This window comes from Pelophylax lessonae (genome assembly GCF_965119305.1).
Source record: "Pelophylax lessonae genome assembly, chromosome: 9".
In the NCBI taxonomy this organism is placed as follows: Eukaryota; Metazoa; Chordata; class Amphibia; order Anura; family Ranidae; genus Pelophylax; species Pelophylax lessonae.
In genome coordinates this window covers 152744393-152759250 of record NC_138776.1, presented here as the reverse complement: position 1 = coordinate 152759250, position 14858 = coordinate 152744393, and the positions used below count along the sequence as shown (strand labels likewise).

Genomic DNA, 14858 nt, shown 5'->3' with positions numbered 1-14858 from the left:
TAACTATGCAATGTTAGTACAGCAATCTCCCCTGCTGTTCTATTGTGTTCTGACAGGGGGGCGGCTGAGAGCACTGACCGGGAGCCAATCGGCAGATCTTTTTTGTTCATGCCCCTTCCGTTCGGCCAGCTTCTTTCGGACCAGCTTCAGTACACACAGGCTAAATGTCAGTCGGTTTCTATTGAACCAGCCAATGGATGACCAATATTTGACCCGTGCGTACTAGGCTTTAATGTAGCACATGTTAATTATCTGTTAAACAAACTCCAGCTGGGACTGCTGCAATGCCACTGCCACAGAGGAACCCCAGAAATGGCAGATGGGTTACTGTAGGTTCTGGAAGACTTAGAGTGGTGGATAGAAGACATGTCCCACAGTCGGTGGTTCTCCATAATTCATTTGCAGCACTCTCAGAATGTAAGGACAACATGGATATGGACTCAAGCACAGAGGGTGAGAAACCATCGACTCCTATGTCTAATGTATGCAAGACTGCAGCCAAGGACAAAAAAGATAAAGTGAAGTCTCAAAGGAAGCAGCTGTTGCTGGGTGATTCAATCATAAGAAGTGTGGAGCTTAAAGAAAATGGTTTTGTGAGATGTCTCCCTGGTGCTACTGCTAGACGAGATAGAAGACGTATTATTAATATTGTTAAGCAAGCAAAGCAGGAAGGGGACGTGGATGTTCTTGTCCATCTAGGGACAAATGACCTGGCTTGCAATGAAGTGTCAGAGGTGAAAAAATCTTTTATCACACTTGGTAATGACGTACAGGATTTTGCATCCACCATTTCATTTTCTGAAGTTCTGCCTGTGCATAATGTTCAGAATGATAGGCAGAGGCGCATAAAGGAGTTCAACATATGGCTTAGTAAATGGTGTCAAGAGCAAGGATTTTGCTTTGTTTCTCATGATAGCTCTACTTGGAATAGAAAGGAACTGTACAAAAAAGATGGTTTGCATCTTTCTCTCAAAGGAACAAATGTACTTAGTGAACAACTCCAAGAATTTGCGAAAGAGTATTTAAACTAGGAAGGGGGGGCAAAAGAGTGAAAATACAAGAGTCCAATTGCCCCCCGAAACAATGCCAGAACAGGTCAGAAGCACAGAGGTTAAGAAATTATAAGCTCAGAGTCCTGTCTACAAATGCTCGCAGTTTAGGTAAAAAAATCAATGAACTTGGGTCAATAATGGCATCTGAGAATGTAGATATAGTGGCTGTTACGGAGACATGGTTTAATGAAAGAAATGACTGGGACATAACCATACCAGGGTACTCTTTATACTGAAGAGACAGAGAAGGCAAGAAAGGAGGAGGGGTGGCCCTGTATGTGAAAGATAGCATTAAATCTAACCTAATACAAGTTGGTGAGGCCAACATAGAGTCAGTTTGGGTTGCAGTTTGCTAATCATGCAGTAACTCGTGTAGGTGTGATATATAGACCACCTGGTCAAGTTAAAGAACTAGATGATCTACTAGCTGAAGAAATAGCTAAAATGACAATGAAAGGAGAAGTTATCATTATGGGAGATTTCAATCTTCCAGATATAAACTGGAAAACCAAAATAGCAAGTTCTACCAGGAGTGCAGATATTCTAAATTCCCTACTGGGGTTGTCTCTGCAACAAGTGGTTGAGGAGCCAACCCGGAGGGAGGCCATTTTGGATTTGGTATTCACAAATGGGGATTTGGTATATGATGTCATTGTAGGCGAAACCTTGGGATCTAGTGATCACCAGTCAGTGTGGTTTAATATAAGAACTGTGAAAGAGTCACACCACACAAAAACAAAAGTTTTAGATTTTAGAAAAACAGACTTTTCAAAAATGAAATTATTCATAAATGAGTCCTTATCAGACTGGAACGGATTACATGGAGTCCAGGAGAAATGGGACTACTTAAAAGGTGCATTATTGAAGGCAACAGAAAATTGCATTAGACTTGTCAGTAAAAGCAAAAAAAGGAAGAGACCACTGTGGTACTCAGCAGAAGTGGCCCAAATCATTAAAAATAAAAAGCTAGCATTTTGTAATTATACAAAAACCCAGAGCAATGAAGATAAGGAAATCAAGGCAGAAGAAAAACTAGCTCAGTCTATGAAAAAGGGGGATAAGACATTCTTCAGATATATACAGTGGGTACGGAAAGTATTCAGACCCCCTTAAATTTTTCACTCTTTGTTATATTGCAGCCATTTGCTAAAATCGTTTAAGTTCATTCTTCTTCCTCATGAATGTACACATAGCACCCCATACTGACAGAAAAACACAGAATTGTTGACATTGTTGCAGATTTATTAAAAAAGAAAAACTGAAATATCACATGGTCCTAAGTATTCAGACCCTTTGCTGTGACACTCATATATTTAACTCAGGTGCTTTCCATTTCTTCTGATCATCCTTGAGATGGTTCTACACCTTCATTTGAGTCCAGCTGTGTTTGATTATACTGATTGGACTTGATTAGGAAAGCCACACACCTTTCTATATAAGACCTTCCAGATCACAATGCATGTCAGAGCAAATGAGAATCATGAGGTCAAAGGAACTGCCTGAAGAGCTCAGAGACAGAATTGTGGCAAGGCACAGATCTGGCCAAGGTTACAAAAAAGATTTCTGCTGCACTTAAGGTTCCTAAGAGCACAGTGGCCTCCATAATCCTCAAATGGAAGACGTTTGGGACGACCAGAACCCTTCCTAGAGCTGGCCGTCCGGCCAAACTGAGCTATCGGGGGAGAAGAGCATTGGTGAGAGAGGTAAAGAAGAACCCAAAGATCACTGTGGCTGAGCTCCAGAGATGCAGTCAGGAGATGGGAGAAAGTTGTAGAAAGTCAACCATCACTGCAGCCCTCCACCAGTCGGGGCTTTATGGCAGAGTGGCCCGACGGAAGCCTCTCCTCAGTGTAAGACACATGAAAGCCCGCATGGAGTTTGCTAAAAAAAACACCTGAAGGACTCCAAGATGGTGAGAAATAAGATTCTCTGGTCTGATGAGACCAAAATAGAACTTTTTGGCCTTAATTCTAAGCGGTATGTGTGGAGAAAACCAGGCACTGCTCATCACCTGTCCAATTCAGTCCCAACAGTGAAGCATGGTGGTGGCAGCATCATGCTGTGGGGGTGTTTTTCAGCTGCAGGGACAGGACGACTGGTTGCAATCGAGGGAAAGATGAATGCGGCCAAGTACAGGGATATCCTGGACAAAAACCTTCTCCAGAGTGCTCTGGACCTCAGACTGGGCCGAAGGTTTACCTTCCAACAAGACAATGAGCCTAAGCACACAGCTAAAATAACGAAGGAGTGGCTTCACAACAACTCCGTGACTGTTCTTGAATGGCCCAGCCAGAGCCCTAACTTAAACCCAATTGAGCATCTCTGGAGAGACCTAAAAATGGCTGTCCACCAACGTTTACCATCCAACCTGACAGAACTGGAGAGGATCTGCAAGGAGGAATGGCAGAGGATCCCCAAATCCAGGTGTGAAAGACTTGTTGCATCTTTCCCAAAAATACTCCTGGCTGTATTAGATCAAAAGGGGGCTTCTACTAAATACTGAGCAAAGGGTCTGAATACTTAGGACCATGTGATATTTCAGTTTTTATTTTTTAATAAATCTGCAACAATGTCAACAATTCTGTGTTTTTCTGTCAGTATGGGGTGCTATGTGTACATTTATGAGGAAGAAGAATGAACTTAAATGATTTTAGCAAATGGCTGCAATATAACAAAGAGTGAAAAATTTAAGGGGGTCTGAATACTTTCCGTACCCACTGTAAATGAAAAAAGGAAATTAAAACAAGGAATAACTAAATTAAAAACAAAGGACGGAAGGTATGTAGAAGAGAATAAAGGGCTAGCCGCCTGCCTTAATGAATACTTCTGTTCAGTTTTTACAGAAGAAAAAGAAGGAGAAGGACCTCCACTTGAAAGGATGACTAATGAATTGTTTGATGCATGTGTCTTTACAGAGGAAGACGTTCTAAGATTGCTGTCTAAAGTGAAGACAAATAAGTCACAGGGTCCTGATGAGATACACCCAAAATTATTAAAAGAGCTTAGTGGTGAGCTGGCAAAACCATTAACAGATTTATTTAACCAATCATTAGTAACAGGAGTCGTCCCGGAAGATTGGAAATTGGCAAATGTCGTGCCCATTCACAAGAAAGGTAGTAGGGAGGAATCAAGCAACTATAGACCAGTGAGTCTGACATCAATAGTAGGCAAATTAATGGAAACCCAATTAAAGGATAGGATTGTGGAACATCTTAAATCCCATGGATTGCAAGATGAAAAACAACATGGGTTTACTTCAGGGAGATCATGTCAAACAAATCTTATAGATTTTTTTGACTGGGTGACTAAAATAATAGACGGTGGAGGTGCAGTAGACATTGCATATCTAGATTTTAGTAAGGCTTTTGACACTGTCCCACATAGAAGACTTATCAATAAACTGCAGTCATTGAGCATGGACTCCCATATTGTTGAGTGGATAAGGCAGTGGCTGAGTGACAGACAACAGAGGGTTGTAGTCAATGGAGAACATTCAGAACAAGGTCATGTTACCAGTGGGGTACCTCAGGGATCTGTACTGGGACCAATTTTGTTTAATATCTTCATAAGTGATATTGCAAAAGGCCTCGATGGTAAGGTTTGTCTTTTTGCTGATGACACAAAGATATGTAACAGGGTTGATGTTCCTGGAGGGAAACGCCAAATGGAAAAGGATTTAGGAAAACTAGAAGAATGGTCAGAACTCTGGCAACTGAAATTTAATGTGGATAAGTGCAAGATAATGCACCTGGGGCGTAAAAACCCAAGGGCAGAATATAGAATATTTGACACAGTCCTGACCTCAGTATCTGAGGAAAGGGATTTAGGAGTAATTATTTCAGAAGACTTAAAGGTGGGAAGACAATGTAATAGAGCAGCACGAAATGCCAGCAGAATGCTTGGATGTATAGGGAGAGGTATAAGCAGTAGAAATAGAGAAGTGCTTATGCCGCTGTACAGAACACTGGTGAGACCTCACTTGGAGTATTGTGCGCAGTACTGGAGGGCATATCTCCAGAAGGATATAGATACTCTAGAGAGAGTTCAGAGAAGAGCTACTAAACTAGTACATGGATTGCAGGAAAAAACTTACCAGGAAAGGTTAAAGGACCTTAACATGTATAGCTTGGAAGAAAGAAGAGACAGAGGGGATATGATAGAAACTTTTAAATACATAAAGGGAATCAACTCGGTAAAGGAGGAGAGCATATTTAAAAGAAGAAAAACTACCACAAGAAAACACAGTTTTAAATTAGAGGGGCAAAGGTTTAAAAGTAATATGAGGAAGTATTACTTTACTGAGAGAGTAGTGGATGCATGGAATAACCTTCCTGCAGAAGTGGTAGCTGCAAATACAGTGAAGGAGTTTAAGCATGCATGGGATAGGCATAAGGCTATCCTTCATATAAGATAGGGCCAGGGACTATTCATAGGATTCAGATATATTGGGCAGACTAGATGGGCCAAATGGTTCTTATCTGCCGACACATTCTATGTTTCTATGTTTCTATGTAATTAGTGTGTGCTAAAGCAGAACCCTACCTGAAGATGCTAATTGTTAATATCCTTATACGTGTAACCAGATTTGTTTGATGGCATACCACTTATTTGACCGGTCTCAGAGGAGAGGTGCCCATTTATTTCCAATTTGGACAACATAGGCACATAAAGCGTGATTGACTCCATACCCTCAGTATGGGAGTCCACTTTTTTTAATAAGTGCATTTGCCCATCCTTTCCAAGGTTAAGGTTCACAGGAGCAGTGAGTGTTATATGGACTAATATGTGGTGATTCCCTACAAGGAAGAGGATCCTTGACTAATCACTGTGCTGTTATCACTTTGGCTTTTATATTTCCTAATTTTACATTCCTTGTTCATATTTTGATTTGTTGATTCACATTTCACTTCAAGTGCTGAACTTATGTTATCTTTTCTAGGATGTACAAATACTTTATGTTATATAATACGTATATATTCTGTTACTGAATAATTAAAGCGTAACTCCACTTTTGTTGAGAAAAAAACGTTCCCCTTTGGGTGATCTATGTACATTACAAGGTCTTTAACAAACTCTTTTGCAGATTCCTACCTTTTGTTATTCTGAAGAAATGCCTGTTTGTTCCTCTGTGCCTCTGTGCTGAGTGGGTCAAATGGGAGTGGTTTCATAATTATCTATCATCTGTTGCAGCAGCAGGGCTCTAATGAATAAATCTGCTGGGCCTGCATTCCTTTAGACATGTTCCTATTGGGAGTATCCCACCAAAAAATGACATTTTTGTTGCAGGGGATGCCTGTATTCTGACTTGTATCTTAGTACAGACTTCTAGGAAAATTGGTGAGCCAATCACATAAGCAGGAAACTATGTTTCTGGGGTTTGGTCAGTACACATTCTGTGTACAGAACAGCTCCAGGTAGCCAGATTGCATTGAATTTTCAGAAAATTACAGCGGCTGCAGATTGAAAAGGAAAGGTCATTTTTAATAACATTCAATGATTTATATCGCAATTGTATACGCTATATTATTTTTTCTCTATTTGCTATTTTTCTCCCCACGAAAGTGGAGTTACCCTTGAAATAATTATTTGAAAAATTGAGAAAGTCAAGTTCTAAAGAACAATATAAATTAAGAGACCTACTTGCATATCACTTACTTCAAATTGCAATATTGCATAGCATTTCTTTAACTGGTTAGCACTTAACTTAAATATTTACTATAATTAATTCCTATCCAGCAGTTCTGAACTCTCTAAAAGTGTTTGATGACTTGCTGATCACTGCTGGTAAGCCAGGCATGTTTTCATTCTCTTTAAGCTTTCCTTTAAAACGGAAATTTAAACATTATAATTTTAATGTCAAGGGGGACCACTTTGCTAAATGGGTTTGCAACAAGCCCAGCACAAAAGATTCATGGTGAGAATCAACCGCACTTTAGTGTGTCTCGATTCTTGTTGAGATATCAATAACTGCCAGTCATTTTATCGCACTTTCTGTTCCTGCTGCTGTACAGAAATTACAAGTGCTTCAAAATCCCCGAGCTATACAACGAACGTTACAGAGCCGAGCAGATTACACTTGCCCCTGGTTAGCACTTTTTCATTTTTTGAGTGACTGTGTAGGTCCTGTAATTACTGCTTTTTATCTACCATAACTGAGTCTAACATAACACAATATGGATGAAAAGAGCATAATAAACATATAATTTACTACAGGCAAGAAAGCTTAGCAATTCTGTGATTACATCGGCGAAGTAAAAAAGTTATTTTTTTGTTGCCGCAATAAACGTTTGGTTATTCAGGAAAACAGCACGATGCAAATAAACAAAGTAATTATATGGAAAGGTATTTATGAAAGGAAAGCTGGAGAGCAAGCTATGCAGAAATGAGTAAGTAGGCAATATTGGGATTACTGTGTGTACACCATTTAAATGGGCGTAAGGGCTTTTACGTGGTCTCCTACAGAGGTGGTGCTATTTATAAAGCAGCCAACAAAAACTGGCTTACTCATTTTGGTAGTTTTTTTTTTGTGGTTGCGTCTTCTCACAATTCACAAAAAAATGTAATATTAGAGAAACAAAAATATTGTAAAAAAATGAAAAAACACCAGCCATTAGATAGGTGATAGCATTAGTTTTCATTTCCTGGCAGTCTCCATGGCAGCCTACGTGTGGGTTAACCCCGCCTCCTCTCCAATGGTATAGGACCCCCCTCTATAAATTTCAGCTTGCAGGCACAGCCAGTGTTCCTTTTTTGTCCTCCTCCAAGGATCAACTATTTGGATTATTTCCTGTTGGAATTTGGTCGGCTTACCTCAGAATGAAAAGTCGGTGTCTATGTCCAGGGCCCAGCCACGGGCGGGTGAGTGACATTTCAAAATCCCCTTTGGCTGATAACTGTGCGGTGCTTCGGATGGCCGACGGATATCCTGACAGGGTCTGAAGATTTGTCTCCTCCATGGCAGTGTTTTTGTTATGTTTGTTTGTCTCCAAACTATCTTTCTTTGCTATCCCTGGTGGCCCAATGGCGGCTGGAACGCTCCGTGCGTTCCAGCCATCTCCTTCCTGCTTCCCCTCCACTCAGTCCGGCGGACGCATGCGCTGTGTGGTAATGGAGCTCCGCTCGCTGCCTGCGCATGCGCACTTCGCCGCGATCGGAAGCGAGGCCTGGTCCACGCATGCGCACTTGCGATCACGGCCGGCCATCGCTGACGTCATCCTGGCGCGAAAATTTAAACGCCTGTCAGCTCCAGAGCATTTGGGAATGCACTGTGGGCATAGCGACGTCTTCCCGGTACCTTGTCCGTTTGTTTACCAGGTATGTGGGGACCGGATGCTGCATACCTTTTTGTGGTATGCAGGGGGGGGGAGAGCGGTTGGATGCATATTAGGACAACACCTGAATGTTCCTTATTGCTTTGTAGTGATCCCTGTATGCTCTACTTCCTAGTGAGTTTGTGGTTTTGCCTGAAACATGGATCCTGCTTCACCGCCCTCTTGTGGCCAGCCCTCTCACAACAGGTGAGTGCTGGTACATTTAGAGGGATATGAAGGGAGGGATGCTGGCTCATGATTCATGGCTAAATCCTGTGTCTCCCTGGATTTCTCTTTCTCCCAGCTCCTCCAGGTCTGGTCAAGAAAGAGACCCTGTCAGGCCACGAAGAGAATCATCTTCAAGGTCAAGACGCCGTGAGTCTCCATCAGGGAGCAGACATGAGAGGAGACGCTCACATTCCTCCTCCAGACACCGCACACACCGCCACAGTAGCCATACGGCCCAGAGAGCCTGTTGGGGTTGTGGGGCGCATGTCCCGGAGGACAAGTCCCTTTGCGAGCCCTGTTTCGCTCGTGCAGCTGGTGAAAGAGAGTCTGAAGATCAGAGATTGGAATCCCTGGTGAAACGGATTGTCCAACAATCCATGAAGGAGTGGAATGCTAGTCCCACACCTGGATCTGCTACTCCCAGCTCTCCTGCTGATGCTCCTGAAGAGCAAGGTCCCTCTCAGCCAAGCTTCACTTCCGGGAAATCCTCAGAGAGCGATTCGGAAGAAGAGGAAGGTGCAGTTGGGGGTTTTGATTTTGCCCTTGTTGCACCTCTCATAAGAGCAGTCAAAGAGGCTCTGAAATGGGAAGATCCCAGTACCCCACAGGTAAAACAGAGAAGGTTTTTCAAACATTTGGGGAAAGAGCGGCTAAACTTTCCGCTCCTGTCAGAATTGAAGGATGTCATCCTAGAAGAGTGGAGTAAAGGGGACAGCAAGACCTCCTTATCCTCCAAACTGTCCAAGTTGTATCCTTTTAAATCGGAAGAAGTCAGTCACCTGGAATCAGCTCCTCTGGTTGATGCTGCAGTTTCCAGACTGGCTAAACACGTTACACTCCCGCTGCATAATGCGGTGTCCTTTAAAGACCCTCTGGATAGGAAGATGGACTTGGATTTAAAAAGAATTTATGTCACAGCCGGTGCGGCTTGTAAACCTGTGCTAGCACTAGCAGCCATGTCTAAGGCCATGGAAACCTGGGTTTCTGATGTTGAACTAAAGTTAAGAAGTGTGTCTGAAGATGCAGTAGAGAACTCTCCTGTTCAGGAACTGAAGTTAGCTTCTGTGTTTCTTGGAGAAGCATCCATTGATGTGTTACGTCTCTTATCCAGATCCATGTTGGCTTCTGTCACAGCCAAACGGGCCCTGTGGTTGCGTCCCTGGCTGGCAGACCCAGCCTCTAAACAGGCTTGGTGCAAAATCCCTTTTGAAGGTTCCTCTTTATTTGGAAACAAATTGGATAATGCAATTACTAAAGTGACGGGTGGAAAGTCAGGTCTCCTTCCCCAAGATAGGCGCCTCTTTGGCCCTAAGAAGCAGCAACCAAGAAAGCAGTTTGCAGAGCGATCAAAGGATGCCCGCTCATATAGGCCTGGGCGAGATTACAGGAGAAATTGGAAGAGCAGCCAAGCATCCTCTCGTAAGCCGGTCAGAGGCTCAGCACCTTCCGGTCAAGAAACCTCGAAGTCCTTTTGAGATTGGGCCCGTTCAGACATGCCAGGTGGGGGCACGCCTGCTCCACTTTCAGCGTGTCTGGGCGGCCTCAATCTCAGACTTCTGGACCATCAGGACAGTGTCCACAGGACACACATGGACTTTCTCAACAGATCCCGTGTCCAGATTTATTCCCACTCGCTTGCCTTCTCAGGACGAGAAAAGAAACGTTTTGCTCGACTATGTAAGCACTTTGGTAGCTCAGGGCGCAATAATTCCGGTGCCCGTGCAGGAAAGATTCCAAGGCGTGTACTCGCCCCTCTTTCTAGTACAGAAGAAGAATGGATCCTGGCGCCCTGTGATAGATCTCACCTATCTCAACAGGTTCATCAAGAACGAAAAGTTCAAAATGGAAACCTTATCTACTATCCAGAAAGCAGTACTTCCAGGAGACTGGCTAGTGTCAATAGATCTCAAAGACGCGTATTTCCATGTGCCTATAGCAGTAAACTTCCACAAGTACCTTCGTTTTGCGGTAGAACATCAACACTTCCAGTTCATCTGCCTTCCTTTTGGCCTGTCCACATCCCCAAGGGTGTTTTCCAAGGTCCTTCTAGCTGTGGTGGCTCTAATCAGAACAAAGGGTGTACGTCTACATCACTACTTGGACGATCTTCTACTGTTGTCACAAGACCGGGATCAACTTTTGTTCCACAGGGACCTGGTCACTACAACTCTCATGGAGTTCGGGTGGTTGTTGAATCTTCAAAAAAGTCATCTGGAGCCCTCTCAACATCTGGTCTATCTAGGGGCTCAATTCAACACCGTTCAGAATACACTTTCTCTGCCTCTAGAGAAAATCCCGGTGGTTCGGGAGAGGATCCTTCCAGCCCTCTCATCCTCTTTTCTGACGGCATCCCAGTGTCTCAAGATCATCGGCACAATGGTCTCGACGGCCCCTATGGTCAAGTGGGCACTGTGGCGAATGCGGCCCTTTCAGAGGGGCTTCCTTCGGCAGTGGAATCCGGAAGATCACGATCAGCATATCTTTATTTCCCACAGCATGAGGAGCAGCTTATTTTGGTGGCTCCAACGCAAGAACCTGCTCAATTGCCATTCTCTAGTCCCCATCACATGGGTCATCATTACAACCGACGCCAGCAACTCTGGCTGGGGAGCCCATTGCATGACAGAGGTGGCTCAAGGGAAATGGCCCCCGCAAGCCCACTCCCCGGTTTCCAACGTCCTGGAGCTTCGTGCGGCTTTTCTAGCTCTTCAAGCTTTCCATCATCTAATAGAAGGCAAATCCGTACTTCTTCGAATGGACAACACCACGGCAGTGGCTTATGTGAAAAGACAGGGCGGTACCAGGAGTCTCTCCCTTCTTCAAGAAGTAGACCCAATCATGACATGGGCCCAAGCCCATCTGTCCAACATCTCGGCGGCCTACATTCCGGGGCCACAGAATGTTCAGGCAGATTTCCTTTCCAGAGTTCAGTTGAATCACAACGAGTGGTCTCTCCACATAGACTCATTCAAGTGGATTCTGTCCCTAGGGGTCTCACCAGAAGTAGACCTGTTTGCATCTCCATGCAACCACAAGCTAGTCCGGTACTTCACACGCAGCAAGTGTCACCAAGCATGCGGAACGGATGCTCTGACCGACAGATGGGAATTCAGCAGGGCATATGCTTTTCCCCCATTTCCCATCATCCTCAGATTTCTTCAGAGACTCCAAGCGGAAGATGTGGAGATCGTCATGGTAGCCCCTCACTGGCCGAACAGGCCCTGGTTCCCACTTCTCCTGCAACTCAGCTATCGGAGCCCGATTCCCCTGCCCATCAAACCAGACCTTCTCTCGCAGGGAACAACATTACACCCCTGCCCCGCCTTGCTCAGGTTAACGGTCTGGTTCTTGAGAGGGAGAGGTTGGAGTCACTCGGATGCCCTCCTGGGGCAATCCCTACTTTAATGAACTCTAGGAGACCTAGCACGAACAGAGTTTACTGTAGAGTCTGGTCTAGATTCTTGGAATTCACGTACCCGGAGGGAAATCATTCCCTGAATTTCGGAGTTCAAGAAGTCCTGAAGTTCCTTCAAGCAGGTCTGGATAAGTCCCTATCAGTTGGGACTCTCAGGGTGCAAATATCAGCCTTATCGGTGTTCTCAGGGTTCTCCTGGGCCAAGCATATACTCATACAACAATTCTTCAAAGGTGCGGTCAGACTCAGACCTCAGAGGAAGCCAAGGTTCCCAAAATGGGACCTTCCCCTTGTCCTTAACGTCCTTTCAAGATCTAGTTTGTCGGACTCCATTAAAGATCTTACCATTAAAACAGCCTTTTTAGTAGCAATCACTTCAGCTAAAAGAGTTTCTGAGATCAGTTCTCTTGGTTATAAAGAACCTTTTCTCACGTTTTTCCCGGACCGAGTAGTCCTAATTCCGATGCTCAATTCCAATCCGAAGGTATCATCGGTTTTTCATGAGAACCAGGAGATTGTACTTCCTACCTTTCGTTCTTCAGAGGATAATGAACCTCATCCCTTGGATGTAGGGAAAACTCTTATGAAATATCTCCAGTCAACGTCTTCTTTCAGACAATCGGATAATCTCTTCGTCCTTTTCTCAGGCAAGAATAGAGGGAAACGGGCCTCGTCAAGGTCCATTGCGGCCTGGATTGTGTCTGCCATTCAGCGAGCTTACTGTGTAGAGGGTTTGGCTCCTCCGGAGGCGGTGACAGCCCACTCGACGAGAAGCATCTCAACGTCCTGGGCGGCTTCACATCATGTTGCACCAGAAGTAGTCTGCAGAGCAGCTTCATGGTCTTCTGTAAATACGTTCATGACACATTATTGTGTGGAGCCAGCCTCCTTATCTTCAGTTAATTTTGGCTTGACTGTTTTGTCTGCTAATAATTTGAAGTAAAATTTGATTTGAAACATTCCCACCCGTGTGGTTTGGGCTAGTTATTTCCCACACGTAGGCTGCCATGGAGACTGCCAGGAAAACGGAAAATTCCTATCATACTTACCGTAATTTTCCTTTCCTGGTGGTCTCCATGGCAGCCGGAGTTCCCACCCTCTGGTCTTGGATTCGGCTAAGATATGGAACACTGGCTGTGCCTGCAAGCTGAAATTTATAGAGGGGGGTCCTATACCATTGGAGAGGAGGCGGGGTTAACCCACACGTAGGCTGCCATGGAGACCACCAGGAAAGGAAAATTACGGTAAGTATGATAGGAATTTTCCGTTTTTTCAAGCAAATACAGAAAATACCCATAGATCTTGCCAGAAATGCAATGTGCTTGTCACATCCTGCAACCTGAACCTAATTATAAATGTCATCCTACCTTGGAAAAATGTCTATCCCCTATTTGTCCCTTTATGTAATTAAAAAAAAACACATACTTACTAGTCCATGGAGTCCAATGTTGTCTTCCTTCCAAAGTTCTTCTTCATTGCTCTGCTCCTATGCGCCATTTTAAAGTATTACTGATAGTAGCTTGTGGTTGCCAGCATCCCCTAATAACATTCAAGTGAAGAAGAAAACCCTCATAGGTAGGACTTTAAAAAGGCAACAAGAGAGGAAATAATATCTTACTGCTTGTAGCATTTGATAAAGTAAATGGTGTCTACCATCTTGAGTTTAGCTGACTGATGATTTATAGTGGGAACACTTAAACCTACTATGCTGTATTATATACAGGACGTATTGTATGAATAGCCATCACAACTTTGTGTACAATGCTTTTACACTTTACATGTTTTTTGCTATAAATAAAGATTTTGTATTTTTTTATTTTATCATATGCTACAAGCAGTGAGATGTTTTTTCCATTCTTGTTACTGTCTAAAGTCCCACCTATGAGGGTTTTCTTCTTCACTATGTTGCCACCTTGGACCATGAGCTCACAGATCTGCAGACACACCACAGGTCTCTGCCAAATTTATAAAACAAAGAGACCCATTGCATGTCTGCACAAACAAGAGGTTGTGAGCTCTCTCCAATTAACACTTGAAAAGTCCTGCAGTGGTCTGTGCATGCATGGGGCATGCGTGGGGCAAGTACTACCTTCTGGGATGTTACATAGATATCCCAGGAGGCAGCGGTTGGCTGGACTCACCATTCTCACATAAACAAGGATTTAAGAAGTGTATCAAAAATGCTTTTTTTGTAAGAGGCAGAGGGGAGCAAGCAGAATAGAGGTAGTGCTATAAGTGAATTAAGGTCCACTTTAAAGCGCAAACAACCTTATCTTCCTTCAGTACTTTCCCACGCCCATGTCATAGAGATCACACGTGGAAGACATATCCAACTTGCGTAACAACAATGGCTTTCTCCTTAGATACAGTGGAGAAAAAAGGAAAATGAATACAGCCATTTCATCTGCAGACTGCTAAGCTACACCCTATTTAAAATTGATTTTAAATAGGTAAAATTAGGTAAAATGATTTTGCTAGACATAGAAGCACTTTTAAATAAAACGCTAGTTGATTGTTCATTTTGATTCTAACTTTCTATTTTGATTCTATTTTAATTCTAATTACTAACCCATATCTTTACTGCCAAAAAACAGACCATTTCCAGCCCATGAAGAAAACCCCCTTTTGAGAAGCTTATATTTTGCATTATTTGTGCATGCCATATGAGAAATTGGTGGCCACATCGGATGATAGACTATATGAATTTTAGAAAATATGGGATCCCTGGATCACACACTATTTGCTGCTAGATTTTGACTGTGCACTCCTTTTCGATTCTTTTCCCCCATCTATTTTATTTTTGCTTTCTTCCTCCCCCTTCCCTACCCACTGTCTTGCATTGCCCTCCCCTAC

General features: G+C 43.5%; 1 pseudogene across 1 annotated transcript in view; it reads left to right on the top strand.

The window, feature by feature from the left end:
- LOC309563322 overlaps positions 1-14858 on the top strand; it is a 44142-nt pseudogene that overhangs the window by 21433 nt on the left and 7851 nt on the right. Inside the window, exon 2 of the transcript in view lies at positions 227-734. The product of the transcript in view is annotated as an uncharacterized misc_RNA (transcript). The remainder of the gene's footprint in view (positions 1-226; positions 735-14858) is intronic.